At 38.2% G+C, this 17,517-nt stretch overlaps 1 protein-coding gene across 16 annotated transcripts in view; it reads left to right on the top strand.

Annotated features, from left to right (window-relative positions):
* mthl15 (methuselah-like 15) overlaps positions 1-17,517 on the top strand; it is a 177,360-nt gene that overhangs the window by 139,224 nt on the left and 20,619 nt on the right. The gene's annotated exons all lie outside the window — the stretch shown is intronic.

The raw sequence follows: 17,517 nt of genomic DNA on the forward strand, positions 1-17,517 counted from the left end.
GAAGTTCAAGTATTTTTAGTGATGCGACGTTTTGGATATGTATGCTTCCTGTTGATAATAAGCATTTGCAGTTGTGCTTTCTGCAGACGTGCATGTGCTTGCATTTGTTGGTGGATAGCTTGGCGCTTGAGTATTCGGCCCAGTTATGTATGGTACTGACTATTGGGTTAATGTTTATATTAATGTTTTTTTTGTTTTTATACCCTGAACCCATTGAAAATGGGAAATCAGGGTATAATGGTTTTGTGAAAAAGTATGTAACGGGCAGAAGGAGGCGTGGCAGACCCCACAAAGTATATATATTCTTGATCAGCGTGACGAGCTGAGTCGATATAGCCCTGTCCGTCTGTCCGTCCGTCGTATGAGTGCGTCGATCTCAGAAGTTATAAGAGCTAGAGAGCTGAAATTTGGCATGCATACTCGTGTGTACCATACGCAGTACGAGTTTGCTTTATTTTTTCGATAAATCGTCCGATAACTTTTTTATCGAGAATAATCGAAAAATTGATATTGTTTTTTAGCCTAACTTGAGCATTTTTAGACCTAGAGTCTTCAAATTTGTGTTGTATATAAATTTAATCGATACAAAGATTTTGTAATTTACAGATTTTGGATACCACGCCCCCTTCTCCCCCAATTTGTAAAAAACGCATTTCAAGTACTAGAGACTTGTGCTTTGGAATGTACACACATATTTACCATATGATTACACTCTGAAAGTTTCATTAAGATCATATGTTTACAAAAGAAATTATTCGACAAATAAATTCTCATAATATTGCCCACACTGCAGCGCAGCCCAAGCGCAGTCGCTGCTTACTGCGCAGTTAGCATGTGTATGTATGTGTGTGTCGGGTCTTCGTTATCATGTTCGTAGTTAACTATTTCTTATTAACGCTGGAGCTACGTGAATTCCGTGTACGTGTGTTCATATCTTCAAAATACAAGTCATCTCCCCGAGACATCTCTTAACAATCTGGCCATACTATATGTTGCCACCTCATAACACTACGTGACACGGACTACACTCAGCAATCGGACAGTTTAGTAATCCTGATTGCCACTCACAGCATATAGCTATCGATATTACCAATCGATATCTACAGTCATTCTCCGACACGGCCATACTGACAACAACACGTCCTCGTGTTATTTTCCCTTCAATATTACACTCAGTAACCATGATTGTCACTCACAGCATATAACTATCGATATTACCAATCGATATCAACATTCAAATAATTCTCCGACACGGCCATACTGACAACAACACGTCCTCGTGTTATTTTCTTTTCAAATATCTTAACTCAGAACAAATTTATTTCACAATATTCTACTACTGAAGACATTCAGGTCCCATGCCATCCAACACAACATATCACAACAGTCTAGAGATCCAACTTTTTGGCATTCACCTCTCTGATGCCACAGCAACACAATTTTTTGGCAGTCGCATCTCTGATGCCTCAGCAACACATATCTATGGCAGTCTCATCTCTGATGCCTCAGCAACACATATCTATGGCACTCTCATCTCTGATGCCTCAGCAACACATATCTATGGCAGTCTCATCTCTGATGCCTCAGCAACACATATCTATGGCAGTCTCATCTCTGATGCCTCAGCAACACATTTTTATGGCAGTCTCATCTCTGATGCCTCAGCAACACATATCTATGGCAGTCTCATCTCTGATGCCTCAGCAACACATTTTTATGGCAGTCTCATCTCTGATGCCTCAGCAACAACTTTCATAACATCTCTTTCGATGCTTTCATTATCGTCTAATTCTGCAGGATCTTGTTGTGTTGGCATGGCTAACAAACTATCATGCGAATACTTATAAGTCCTTAAGTGTATATCTGTCTCCATCTAATACATCAACAATCAAAAACGGACCTTTGTACTTGGGGTCCAAGTTAGTTTTATGTCTTTCTTGGGCCTTAAGTAGGACATGATCTCCTATCTTAAACTTTACGATTTTAGCTTTATCTTTATCATATTTAGTTTTATCATATTGAGCATTGCGTCTCATATTATTTTTAGCTTGTACCCTGACTGGCTCTAAATCTACGCGATGCTCCTCATCGCCAATAGGCAAGAGACCAAGCGGTCGAGATACCTTTCCAATCAAAAATTCTAACGGGCTATACTTAGTGACACGACTGTTTGTGCCATTTATAGCTAATTGTATCTCTCCTAAAGCGTCTTGCTAGGAACGCTGACTAGTTTCCACTGCTGTAAGCATGTTCTTTAGTACACTCATGATGCGCTCAACTTGTCCATTAGCTTGACTGGCACCGGTCGCTACCAAATGAAAATCTATTTGATTACTTGAGCAAAAATCTTTAAAGCCATTACTTGCAAAGCTTCTGCCCTGATCTGCAATAGTACGATTGGGTCCTCCAAAAAGTGCTATAGCAGATTTTTCTTCAACGCAACGTGTGATGAACAGTGACATATTCCCTCACATCACCTTTGCCACTCAACTTGCTCCTAATGTATAATGCCAAGGTATTTCAATTTTAGGAATGTGATACATTCCATTTGTATTTTCCGGACGAAGGCTTAGAAAATTTGCATGTTATACTATGCCATACACATTTCCTTACATATTTCATCATACTTTGAAACCAACAAAATGTACTAGAGATCCGTACCTCGGAACACACACATCTGAGCACCACGATCACGCTCCGAAAGTCCCACAAAGACAGTCCCACCACAAGAGAAACCATCCAACAAACAAACTCCCACAACACCGGTCTCAACGCAGCGCAGCCAGCAGAGCGGGTGCATGCGCCACCGTATGCGTACACAAAAATGCGCAGAATAATCAGAACAACAGCCCAAGGACATCAACCAGTCGAGCAGTCCCGACCGAGCACTCTCACTTGTTTCATATAGCCTTTTGTGCAAAGCTATCTTTAGCCAAGGACTAATACACCAGAATCAAAGATAATTGGAAAGCTCTCACCTCGGATCAGTATACTTATCTTCGATTCATCTACCACACATATTTCAGCTACAGTCGGACATCAATTTTCAGCATCAACGTCTGCCACGTCAGCGTTAAATTTTCGTAGAATGATGTCACGTTTCTGCTGCTCACTTCACGTATTGGAAGCCTTGACAAATTCCATCAAATTTCGGTTTTGTAGGTCCAAAATTCGTACGCCACTGGTCCTCCGAGAACGTAGGAGGTGGTGCCAATCCCACTTCTGATGTCGGGTCTTCGTTATCATGTTCGTAGTTAACTATTTCTTATTAACGCTGGAGCTACGTGAATTCCGTGTACGTGTGTTCATATCTTCAAAATACAAGTCATCTCCCCGAGACATCTCTTAACAATCTGGCCATACTATATGTTGCCACCTCATAACACTACGTGACACGGACTACACTCAGCAATCGGACAGTTTAGTAATCCTGATTGCCACTCACAGCATATAGCTATCGATATTACCAATCGATATCTACAGTCATTCTCCGACATGTGCATAAAAGAAGTGCAGAATGATTAGAATTTCAGATTAGAGGGTTCAGGGTATCTCCTAGTCGAGCAGTCTCGACTAGAGCTTTCTTACTTGTTTAGTTTAAGTATTATATTAAAGTCGTCTGCATAGGCGCTTAGGCTGATATTTGAGTGAGCTTTTCGGCGAGTTTATTGTAGGCTATTACAAAAAGGATTACTGAGAGTGGCGAGCCCTGGGGGATGCCGTTGTGGATGGGGTAGAAGGGGGAGATGTCGGTGTTGATTCGTACTGTAATTTTTCTGTTCGTCATGAAATTTTTAATGTAGTTTAGTATTTTGGGTCCCGTTTTCCATTCCGTGAGTTGGTCGAGTATTGAGTGTAGTCCGATTCTGTCAGAAGCTTTTTCAAAGTCTAGGGATATTATAGACGTATGGTTTCTTCTGGAGATGGATCTTGCTAGTAGATGGTCTATCAACAATAGGCTGTCTATAGCAGATTTCCCCTTCTTGAATCCTGTTTGACTGGTATGGATTAATTTGTCATTAGAGACAAACCACCACAGTCGCTTTGCTACAATTTTGTCTAGTACTTTTGATAGACACGAGTTAAGGGATATTGGTCGGTAGGAGTTTAGTGATGTTTTGTCTGTGTTGGGCTTTGAGATTGGGATTATTATACTATTCTTGTAAATTTGGGGGCTGTAATTGTTTAGTATAGAGTTTTGGAGTTTGATTATTCGACATTTGGTTTTTCTGTCCAGATTTTTTATCATGGCGTAGTTTACTCTGTCTAGTCCGGGTGTGTTTCCTTTTAATGTGTTTAGAGCTGATGTAAATTCGACTAGTGTTATTTCTTTTTCTATTTCTGTAGCTCACTTGCCGGGGATATATGTGTGGTTGGTTAGGTTGTTCAGTGATGCCTGTTTTGTATTTATAAAGGTCATGGAGAAATTGTGATCGGATGAAGAATCTGAAAGGTTTTTGCAGAAGAGTTCTGCTATTGCTGCTTTGTTGGTGGTGTCTTGGTTTGTTGCGGGGTTTAGGATGCAATGGATGTGTTTTTGGGGGTTTAGGCCGCAAAAGCGTCTGATATTACTCCAAATTGATTTTGGGGGTGTGTTGGGTGCTATTTGAGATGTGAATTTTTGAATACTATGTTTTTTTGCTTCTTTTAGGGCTCTTCAAAATTTGACATTTGCTCGTTTAAATTGTATAATGTTCTGGGTACAGATGTTTCTTTTTAGTATGTGCCATTTCTTGACTTTATCGTCTCTAAGTTTTTGTAAGTTGTTGTTCCACCAAGGTACGTTGTGTGGTTTAGACGTAGGGTGTGTCTGAGGGATTGTTTTGTGTGCGCTGGTTATAATTATTTTTTGTATTATGGCTGTTTCTTTGTTTATGCTTCAGCTTGGTTTTAGTTGTGATGAGTATTCTTCTGTGAGTTCTGAAAATCGTTTCCAGTTGGCTTTGTCGGTGATGAAAATGGGCTTGAAAGATGTGTGTTGTGGTCTTGTTGAATAAGAGTTAAAGAGGTTAATTATGATAGGGAAGTGATCGCTACCGAAGAGATCATTTTCTGTGTACCATATGCTATCAAGTTGTAAGATTGGGCTGCTAAAGGTTATGTCGATATTTGTTAGTGTGTTGTGTGTGCTAAGGTGAGTTGGTGAACCGTCATTTAGTAGGATATAGTTCGATTGTGATATGAATTTTTCCAGTATTTTACCCCTGTGATTATTCGTGTTTGAGCCCCAATTTTTATGCCAACCATTAAAGTGACTAAAGTGACTAGCACGGGTATATTTGAGGTTTCTAGAACATTTTGTAGATTGCTCATAGAAAATCCCTTATTTGGTGCTATATAGGCTGAAATTACTCTGAATTTGAGGCTTGACTTTAGTTCTTCGCATACTGCGTCGAAGTCGCCGTTCAGCGAGATTTCTCGAGTTTGTAGGGAATTATGTATTAGTAGAGCTACGCCCCCATGGGAAGGTGAGCTGTTTTTTGTAATTAAGGTATAGTTGTTTGGTATGGGTATGGATTTGGGGTGTATTATGTGTGTTTCTTGTAGAGATAAGATAAGGGGCGTGTGTTTTTTAATTATTGTTTGTAGTTCGCTGTAATTATTTATGTAACCGTTTATGTTCCATTGAACGATCTTAAAGGTCATTTGGTTTTATATATATTTAAAGAAAGGGATGTGGGAGTATTGTGAGATTATTTTTGTAATAATTACAGCGTGTAGGGCCGTTGTTATTTTAAGTGTTAAATACTGTCGCTGTCGTTGTTGTCTTTGTGTTTTGTTTTTAGACTCATTCACGAAAGTGAAATGAGTATATTGGTTTTGTGCAATGTCCGTCTTGCTGTCCGTCCGTCTGTCCGTCTGTCCGTCTGTCCGTCTGTCCGTATGAACGCAATCTATTTCGGCGCTATTGAAGCTAGAGACTTGAAATTTGGAACACATACTCGTGTATATCTCCGATTTATAAAGTGTTAAAATTTTCCCGATCCGCCCACTAGGGGCGTGGCAAATCGGAAAATGCATTTTCCGATATACCAGAAATCATGTTTGTTGAAGAGCTAGAAAGCTGAAATTTGGTATGTAGGTCCGCGCCAACCACCCAAGATCACAAGCTATGGCGGATATATCTCCGCCCATTAGGGGCGTGGCAAATCGGACAAAACTGTATCTCCTAAAGTTATAAACCTAGAATGCTGAAATTTTGCACGTAAGCTAATGTTTTAATTCTATGAAGATGGATGAAAAAATTATATATCTACGTCCCTTAGGGGCGTGGCAAATCGGACCTGAAGATATAGTGATTTTTCGAATTCTGCTATATTTTAGGCACTATTGATGCTAGAGATCTGAAATTTGGTATATATACGCGGGTTGATCACCCAAGTCCAACGAGCTATGGTAGATATATGTCCGCCCATAGGGGGCGTGGCAAACCGCAAAAGTTTATATCTCCTACAATTTAAGAGCTAGAAGCTTCAAATTTGGATAGTTAAGTTACTGGTAGCCTCCTCTATCGATGCCCCAAAAATAATTTTTAAGCCTCTTTAGGGGCGTGGCATATCGAAAAATACCCTGTAATTTTCACATTTTTTGAGCGTAAGAATTCAAATTTTGCATTTAGGTAACCGGTTACTCGTTCTAAGAACTGGCTAAAATTGAGGAGTCGACGGCGACTAGGGGCGTGGCAATCGGCATTTACAGTGCCCGTATCGCGACATTTATATGCGTCAGCCATCTATTTATGCATTTGTACATATAAATAAGCTTAATAGATATTCATAATACAAAAGGAAACATTTTTATGAATTTAAAAAAATTTAAAAGAAGCTAAAATAACAAAAATTTGCAATTTACAAAAAAGTGTTTTCCGCGGGATTTGAACTCGCACCCAACCCAAACAGCATGTTTGTCAAAATAGCTAAAATAATGGTCGTCGGCGCTTCAGCCTACAGCACCACCGCGTCGTTTCGATCAATAGAAGTTAAAACGAAATCACATTATTGTTATGACGCCACATAGCAAAGAAAAGCCAGAGTGGTGGCTGGAAATTCAAAAACAATGCAAAGACAAATCAATCGCAACGAGATTCTTAGAATATGCTAGAGTACGCATTTATGTGTGCATACATACACACATACAAATGAGCGCGTGTATAAGGCTGGAATGCTTGATGCTATGCGTGCAGACTTACATATATACATATGTATGTATTTGCATATATGTATTTGAGGGCTATTTAAGAAGAAACAAATTTAAACTTATAAAATTATTCGACTGAGAAAATGAAAAGTATTAAGTGCCATTCAGTCAAGCTCGCACCTTCCCAATAAAATATCTATTTTATAAAAAACGAAAAATGTATGAAAAAAAAAAAAAAAAACATAGTAGAGGTTCGAACCTCCCTACTCTAACGTTACTTGCGTCGCCCTTAGCACCCGCGCCATTGCTTTGCTCGAGCACTCAGCTGCTAAAATAGAATAGCTTAATAAGAGAGCGTCATCAGACAAAACTACAGTAACGGCTAGAAAGTCCAGAAATCAATCGAAATTCTAAGAATGTGAGAAAAGGCGCGCTTCTGTCTGTACGCATAGAATAGACGATGAGTGTGTGCACATGTATAGTAAAATCGCGCTGATCTGCTGCTAGCTTGAAGCCGGTATCCAATATATGGATATAAATACATGTATATTATTAAAAGTCAAAATTGTATAAATTATATACATATGCATGTAATTTGAATGCAATTATGCAATGATCATAGCAATAGCTATCGATGATTTTCCCATTTTAAATGGGATCATGCCCTGTTTTTTGTTGTACTCTGGTTGACAGCGTTTGGGCTGTGAATGAGTCTTCTGCAATCGGTATCGCCCGACTGCAACGTTCTTACTTGTTTTTTGAGGTTTTTGCACTTGGGACGTTGGATTTTGTGGGTTTGAGACTTGTTGCAAGGGTATTGTTTTTTTCTTTAGGGAATAGGTCATTTGTTTTTTCGCTTGTTAGGTTTTGTGAGTTGGCGAGGTCGTCTACGTCCATTTCCATGTCTTCTTTGCGATGAAGTTGGTGCGATGTGCTTGTCCTTGAGGTCCTTGGGTGCTCTGTTAGTAGATCGTGGTAAGATATGGGTAGGGATGATGTGATCGTTTGCTGGGCAGGTGATGTTTTTTTGTAGTGGGTCGGAGTTAGTGTTGCCGTAGCTGTATTTGTTTTTGATATTGTTGAGTGAGCGTCTTGATTTGTTGTCGCTTTGGTCAATGTTGACGCGTAGCTGTTGCTAAGTTATGGCGTGAGTGGTAAATTGCTACCGCTGTTTTGTGGTCGACTTTTTCTGTAGTTTTGATTGCTACCAGTTCTTGTTGTTTCAGAAATGTTGAACATTTGCGGTCAAGTGGGCTGTGTTTGGGGTCGACTTCGGCGTTGTTTATGCAATTTAGGCACCACTTCTCGTTGGTGCACGTTTCGTTTTCAGTGATGTGTGTAGTTTGAGAGCAGTTTTTACATGTTTCTTCTGGGCTTTTGCAGATCGGTGTTGGATGTCCGAATCGTAGGCATTTTCTGCATCTTAAAGGTAGAGGAATGTACGGGCGAACTCTTGTGCTTTCATATCCTATTTTTATTGCTTCCGGAAGACTGTGTGTGGCGAATGTAACGATTATAAGTCCCGTTTCAACCATGCCTTGGTCTTGTTTCTTTATTATTTTTCGCACTTCAGTTACGCTTTGAGGTTTAAGCTCTTATAGTATTTCTGCTTCCTCTATGTTTCGAAGTTCGTTGCAGTAGATTACTCCCTTAGAAAAATTAAGTGTTTTGTGTTCGGTGGCTTCAACTTGGATATCGGCCATATTTTTTATTTTTAGTAATTTCATTGTTTGTAAGGTATTTTTTGTTTTGATTAATAAGGTGCCGGCGCGAGTTTTTTTTGCATATGTCAACTTCTCCTCCGCATGTGTAGTCTATTGTTTTTTTTAATTAGGAACGGTGATACATTTTCGAAGGATTTATTGTCTTTTCTGTTGATTACAATGTATTTTGGGTTGTTTAGATTTTGAAATTTGGTGTAGTTTAACTTTGTTGTTGTGTTTATGTCGGGCGGCTTAAGCATTGTTGTTGTTTTATGGGCTCAAGCCCAGCGCTTTGGCTTGTGACTCTTGCTTCTGTTGTTTTTTTAGATTTCGTATTCTGTTATGTGCACTTGTTTGTTTGTCTGATTTAACTGATAAGAGTTTTTGTATTGCTCTTTGGGCACCACGGAAACGAAGAAGTAACACGTCTTATCTCGATGAGGGTTTGAGTGAAACTGTATAAAATTATATCTTCTACACCTTTATTGCTAGAGTCTCCAAATTTTTAATGTATGCTTATATGCAGTTTATACAAATTCGGTTTTTGTTAAAATTTACCCCCCACCCTTAAATTCACCCCCTCACCCTCACTTTTGTAAAAAGCGTATTTCAAATACTAGAGACTTGTGCTTTGGCAATTACATGCATATCCATGTTATAATCATAATCTGAAAGACGCGAAAAATTATTGAAATAGCTATTACTCCAAGGGCTCAGGGGATCTCGTACTCGAGTAGTCTCGACTAGAGCTTTCTTACTTGTTTATAAAATAGATATTTTATTGGGAAGGTGCGAGCTTGACTGAATGGCACTTAACCCTTTATACGGCCTTGTTGCATATCTGCAACATACCGTTTAAATTGAGTTATTTCGCAATGGGTATCAAGAAAGTGGTATGGCAAATTTTTTTGTAAGTCAGAAATATGTGTTTTTTCGATTTTTGTAGTTGGTCGCACTTGTCCACATGTCTTGCCATACAAATATTAAAATTTGCCGCCAATTTAGTGAATTGTATATATGGTGTCCAAATCAATTTTATATTTGCAAATTTTTCTAATAACAAAAATTTTTAACAACAACTACAGTGCTTATCATAATTATAGCCCACTTTTAATCCACTTAAACGAATCGGCTGAAAATTTTTCCCAAATGGAATATTTCCTCAAAATCTTCAAAAATGAGTAGTTCAATATTTCAATTATGAATGGCAAAAAACTTTTTCACTTAAAATTCAAGATTTAATAACGATTTCTTAAAAAGAAGTAAAAAACAAGGAAAAACAGCACCATTTTCTGTATCAAAATTATAGCCCATATTCATATTTTTGTAAAAAAAAATCCGAATTCGTTGCGGATTAATGGAAAAACTAATGTTAATACTTAATCCGGCCTCCATTTGTCTTAGTTAACTCAAAAATTCTCTTCCTCATTGAAACCACTAAATTTAATAAAATGTCCTTTTCGAAACTTTGTTATTTAGTCATTGTCGTTTAGAATTTGCGTTTTAAGATATCCAACTGTCTCCAACTGGCGATTTTTGGCATACACACGTCTTGCAAGATTACCCCAGACATTTTTATCGGGTTGAGATCCCCAAAACATGCTGGCCAGTCAAGGACATCAACATGACATTCCTCCAAACACTCTTTTGTACGTCTGCTCACATGGATTCTGGCAATATCCTGTTGGAAAACCATTGGTTTCTCACGTAATTCCCTTGAATATGGAATGAGAATACTATCCAGAGCCTGAATATACTCTTCACTGTTCATTCGGTTCGTTACAAACTTCAATTCCCAGGTACCAAATGAAAAAAATGGACCCCAAATCATGACGGAGCCACCTCCAAAGTTTGTCCTTGAAAAAAACATAGGATCCTTCCTCAAATCATGCTAATAAGTATCAAACCCATCAGGACCATCCAGGTTAAACTTCTTCCCATCAGAAAATACGACCTGTTAGGGTAAAAATTTATAAATATACTGTAAGCCAAAAGACGATGATTCAAACGCGCGTATGTCAGATCGGCCGCAGTATGTCCATCGGCAAAACCAAGTCGAGCAACCTTGTGGCGACTTAGCAACATGGATGCTTTGGTCAGTTTAGACCTATTTATGATTCCTGAGCTCTTAAGTATTCGCCAAACAGTCATCGCTGACATAGATTCGGCCACATGTGCGGCCAAAGCTATACAAGCGGTTGGGTTGTTGCTGGCTTTCTTAATAATTTTGCGTTTATCGTGCGCAATTAGTAACGGCTTTCACCCAGTACGTCTTCTTGATCCTTATTCTGCGGGGTTATCCAAAAAAATTTTAATTACACTTAGACTTTTTTTTCAAAATTCGTAAAATACTCGAAATAGACTCTCCTGACTCGAAAAGTGAGAAAATACGGCCCTTTTCATAATAAGATAATTGTTTTCCAAGCGGCATCTCTTAAAAACTATCTAAATTTACTTAATTACAATGTCTGTAAAGCCAAAAGTCTGTTCCGCACTTAATAAATTCAAATTTGCGACAGTGGGCTATAATTATGATACACAAAAATGCAAGCAAAAATGCTAGCACAGAGCAAAAGTTAACGGTTCTTTCTTTGTTTTCCATAAATTGAACTAAAATTTTGATCAAATCTACTGAACATGCTCCAGTCTATAATGTGCTGTAAAATTTATTTTTAAAAAACCTTAAAAATTTTGTTACAACGGGCTCAAAGTTTAAGTTGCAGGGTGGGCTATAATTATGATAAGCACTGTACTTTTTAGTTAGGGTTAGTTATTAATAATGCTTTTGTAATCAAGTTTTTGGGTTTGTTGTTGTGTATTGTGAGTAACTCTTGAATATCGGTATGTTGCAGATATGCAACAAAGTACTATTAGGACTTCTTTTTTGCACTCTCAATTTTGTTGCATTTATGCAACATACCATTTATTGTGCTTATGTTTTATATGTCACTATATACTTCTTTTGTTGTTTTGTGTCATTATGTGTTGCTATGAATTTATTTTGGATTGTCTTATGTGTTTTATGTTCTTCTTTGAGGCCGACCTACACATATTTATATTTTTGTAGACAGTATTTCTTACTTAGGAATAATGTCCGCAAGGGGATTGACACCTTCGGAAATCGCAAGATTTTTTAATAAGTTGTTTTGTTGTTTTTTCATACATATTTCGTTTTTTATAAAAATTAATACTTTTCATTTTCTTAGTCGAATAATTTTATAAGTTTAAATTTGTTTCTTCTTAAATAGCCCTCAAATACATATACGCAAATACATACATATGTATATATGTATATATGTAAGCCTGCACGCATAGCAACAAGCATTCCAGCCTTATACACGCGCTCATTTGTATGTGTGTATGTATGTACACATAAATGCGTGCTCTAGCATATTTTAAGAATCCCGTTGCGATTGATTTGTCTTTGCATTGTTTTTGAATTTCCAGCCGCTACACTGGCTTTTCTTTGCTATGCGGCGTCATAACAATAATGTAATTTCGTTTTAACTACTCTCGATCGAAACGACGCGGTGGTGCTGTAGGCTGAAGCGCCGACGATCTTTATTTTAGCTATTTTGACAAACATGCTGTTTGGGTTGGGTGCGAGTTCAAATCCCGCTGAAAACACATTTTTGTAAATTGCAAATTTTTTTGTTATTTTAGCTTTTTTATATATTTTCTTAATTTTATAAAAATGTTTCCTTCCGTGCTATCAATGCCTATTAAGCCTATTTATGTGTATAAATACATAAATAGATGGCTGACGCATATAAATGCCGCAATATAGGCAATATAAATGCCGATTGCCACGCCCCTAGTGGCCGTAGACTCTTCATTTTTGGCCAGTTCTTTGAACTAGCAACCGGTTACCTAAACCGGTTTGAATGCCTACGGTCAAAAAATGTGAAAATTACAGGGTATTTTTCGATATGCCACGCCCCTAAAGAGGCGTAAAAATTATTTTTGAGACATCGATAGAGGAGGCTACCAGTAACTTAACTATCCAAATTTGTAGCTTCTAGCTCTTAAACTGTAGGAGATATAAGCTTTTGCGGTTTGCCACGCCCCCTATGGGCGGACATATATCTACCATAGCTCGTTGGACGTGAGTGGTCAACCCGCGTATATATACCGAATTTCAGATCTTTAGCATCAATAGTGCCTAAAATATAGCAGAATTCGAAAAATCACTATATCTTCAGATCCGATTTGCCACGCCCCTAGTGGGCGTAGATATATAATTTTTCCCCCCATCTTCATAGAATTAAAACATCAGGTTACGTGCAAAATTCCAGCATTCTAGGTTTAAACCTTTAGGAGATACAGTTTTATCCGATTTGCCACGCCCCTAATGGGCGGAGATATATCCGCCTTAGCTTGTGATCTTGGGTGGTCGGCGCGGACCTACATACCAAATTTCAGCTTTCTAGCTCTTCAACAAACATGATTTTTAGTATATCGGAAAATGCATTTTCCGATTTGCCATTCCCCTAGTGGGCGGATCGGGAAAACTTTTAACACTTTATAAATCGGAGATATACATGAGTATGTGTTCCAAATTTCAAGTTTCTAGCTTCAATAGCGCCGAAATAGATTGCGTTCATACGGACAGACGGACGGACAGCAAGACGGACATTGCACAAAACCAATATACTCATTTCACTTTCATGAATGAGTCTAATGAGTACATAGAAGCTTTTGATAGTATAGCAAGCCCACTGTTCGGCTTACTCCAGATAGAAAAGGGCATAGCGTTTAGCACATTACCTTACGTAATGGTCAAAACTGTAGACCAGGTACATCCGATACTTGGTTCAGCAACCATAGTACTCGTGAAAAAACATCGCTAAATGCAAATTAAAATACAAGTAAGAAAGCTTTAGTCAAGACTACGGGATCCGCTGAGCCCTTGGAGCAATAGCTATTTTAATAATTTTTCTCGTCTTCAGCCAACACAAGAAACACTCATATATATATATATATATACACACACACACACACACACACACACACACACATACACAAACACACGTACACAAACACACGTACACAAACACATACAAACAAGCACCCACGCATAAACACGCATGAGCTGCAGTGTGCGCTTACTATGAGAACTTAATTGTTTAATTACTTTTTTTGCGGACATACGATCTTCATGAAACTTTCAGAATATAATTATAACATGAATATATGTACATGTATTTGCCAAAGCACAAGTCTCTAGTATTTGAAATACGTTTTTTACAAAAGTGATGGTGAGGGGGTGGACATAGAGGTGGGGGGTATATTTTAACAAAAACCGAAATTGCATAAGTTGCATATAAGCATACAATAAAAATTTGGAGACTCTAGCAATAAAGGTGTAGAAGATATAATTTTATAACTGGTTTTCGATAAAGTTTTTTATCGATAAAAAAGATCGGGATGAGTTATCGATATTTAATGATATACTCGATATCCGCGCTGTAAATACGGACATTTGAAAAAAAAATTTGAAGTCTCTAGCTCTTATATTCTCTTATATTCTGAAATCGACGCGTTCATACATACGGACAGACGGACGGACAGACAGATGGACAGGGCCGTTTTTATCGATAAAAAAAGATCGGGATGAGTTATCGATTTTTAGTGATAAACTCGAAATCCGCACTGTAAATACGGACATTTTAAAAAAATTTGAAATCTCTAGCTCTTATATCTTCTGAAATCGACGCGTTCAAACATACGGACAGACGGACGGACAGACAGACGGACTCAGCTCGTCACCCTGATCAAGAATATATATACTTTGTGGGGTCTGCCACGCCTCCTTCTGCCTGTTACATACATTTTAACAAACCCATTATAACCTGATTTCCCATTGAAAATGGGTTCAGGGTATAGTTATATACCAAATACAAACATAGCAAATCAGGTCGCATTAGATAGGGAATATGTGAAGCAGGTTTCCTCTTCAGTCCCTGAATTCGATGGTAAAAAGTTATCATTGAATAGGTTCTTAACAGCTTTGAGGCTTGTTGAAAGAACTAACGGCGATCAAGAGGATATAGCGGTCGAGGTTATTAAATCAAAGATAACCGGAACAATCCTGTACAAAGTACAAAACGAGACCACTATATCCGGAATTATTAATAAACTAAAAGATAATGTAAAAGGGGAATCGACCGATGTGTTAAAGGCCAAATTGTTAAATATAAAACAAAAAGGCAAAACAGCATCCCAGTATGCTGCCGAAATTGATAACTTGCGGAAGCAGTTAGAAGCAGCTTATATTGACGATGGTGTAGACCCCGACAATGCAAATTCTCGACGAAAGAGTCTATTACTGCAATGACTAAGAACTTCGAGCATGAGAAACTGAGAATAATTCTAGAAGCAGGAAACTTCGTTACTTTCAACGATGTGATGGGTAAGTATATCCATTGCAGCACTGAAATGACTGGAAGCGCCAGCACAGTATTATTCCAGCAAAGCCGCAATAATAGAGGAGGTGGTTATCGATACCAAAGAGGTAAAAACAATAGCCGCGGTAACTACAACTCTAACAATAATAATAACAATAACAACAAGTAAGAAAACTCTAGTCGAGAGTGCTCAAATACAAAACTCATTTAATAAAATATAAAAATATCTTGAAACAATTAAAAAAGTTAACATCAGTTGCACCGATCGGGATTCGAACCACAACTTCTCGATCGAGCGTCATGCAGCTTACACACTAGGCCACCTCACTCCTGCTAGTGGCGCTGGCAAAACTCAAATAGATTCACTGCTGCAGCGCCATCTACCAAAACTAAACGAAACTAGCTGCTGATGTGATTCTAAGAATCTGCTAGAATAACCAAACTATTAAAAACGCACATAAAGTATAGTTAAAATTTCAATTTCGGTGTATTTAAAAATATAAATTAAATAGAGAACTCATTTATGAAAATATAAAAATATTTTGAAACAATTAAAAAAATTAACATCAGTTGCATTGATCGGGATTCGAACCGCGACTTCTCGATCGAGCGTCATGCAGCTAACACACTAGGCCACCCCACTCCTGCTGGTGGCGCTGGCAAAACTCAAATAGATTCACTGCTGCTGCGCCATCTACCAAAACTAAACGAAACTAACAGCTGATGTGATTCAACCATAGCTCGCAAAAAACTGTTAACACTTTTGCGTTGTCTGCAAAAAAGTGTCTTTCACTGACACAGTCAAAAAAACTCAGACAGAAACTGTTTTTGTCGCGTCTGGCTTAGCTCTCTCGCGCTCTGAGGGAGACAGTTGTTTCTGTTTTCGTTTCCTCAAGTCAAACACTGATCGTTTGCTTGAGTTAAATGAAGTAACGGTAAGTTGCGTTTGTATGGGTAATCACGCGCGTTTGCTGCGTTCTTTTTGTATGTATGTATGCGTGTATTTACATGCACACGAAGGCAAAAACATTTTCTGCTGAGTTTGTTAGTCAAAGTGTTTCTTGCTGAGAGGCTTTGTGTGAGAGAAAATCGTGTTAGTTTTACGCGACACTCATGTGAGAGCGTCACACGAATGAGTCATCGCATTGCGTCTGAGCGAAACAGATGCTAAAGAAACAAGTAAAAAAGCTCTAGTCGAGACTGCTCGACTACGAGATCCCCTGAACCCTTGGAGCAATAGATATTTCAATAATTTTTCGCGTCTTTCAGCTTACATAAGAAACACGACACGAACTGCGAACTGCGAACTGCGACACACATACACTCACACATGCATACACACACAAACGCACACACAGGCACACATACACACACACGCATACAGACACACATACACACACACATACACACACACATACACAAACACATACACACACAAGCACCCACGCATAAACACGCATGGGCTGCAGTGTGCGCTTACTATGAGAACTTAATTGCTTAATAACTTTATGGACGTACGATCTTCATGAAACTTTCAGATTATGATTATAACATGAATATACATGTAATTGCCAAAGCACAAGTCTCTAGTATTTGAAATACGCTTTTTACAAAAGTGATGGTGAGGGGGTGAATTTAGAGGTGGGGGGTAAATTTTAACAAAAGCCGAAATTGTATAAATTGCATATAAGCATACATTAAAAATTTAGAGACTCTAGCAATAAAGGTGTAGAAGATATAATTTTATAACTGGGTTTCGATAAGGTTTTTTATCGATAAAAAAGATCGGGATGAGTTATCGATTTTTAATGATAAACTTGATATGCGCGCTGTAATTACGGACATTTAAAAAAAAATTTGAAGTCTCTAGCTCTTATATCTTCTGAAATCGACGCGTTCATACATACGGACAGACGGACAGACGGACGGACGGACAGACGGACAGACGGACAGACAGACGGACAGGGCCAAATCAACTCAGCTCGTCGCCCTGATCAAGAATATATATACTTTGTGGGGTCTGCCACGCCTCCTTCTGCCTGTTACATACATTTCAACAAAACCATTATACCCTGATTTCCCATTGAAAATGGGTTCAGGGTATAAAAAATAAATCACAATTAGCTATAGTGGCATCTGATTTGGGCTTGAATGTTTTTACTCGCTAAAAACATAACGGGATAATTTATCGAATTTTAAAAGCAAACTCGACGTCTGCGCTGTATATACGGTCATTTAAAAAAAAAATCAAGTCTCTAACATACGGACAG

This window comes from Drosophila arizonae, chromosome 3, assembly GCF_054131065.1.
Source record: "Drosophila arizonae isolate 15081-1271.41 chromosome 3, UAZ_ARI_1.0, whole genome shotgun sequence".
NCBI classification, from domain to species: domain Eukaryota; kingdom Metazoa; phylum Arthropoda; class Insecta; order Diptera; family Drosophilidae; genus Drosophila; species Drosophila arizonae.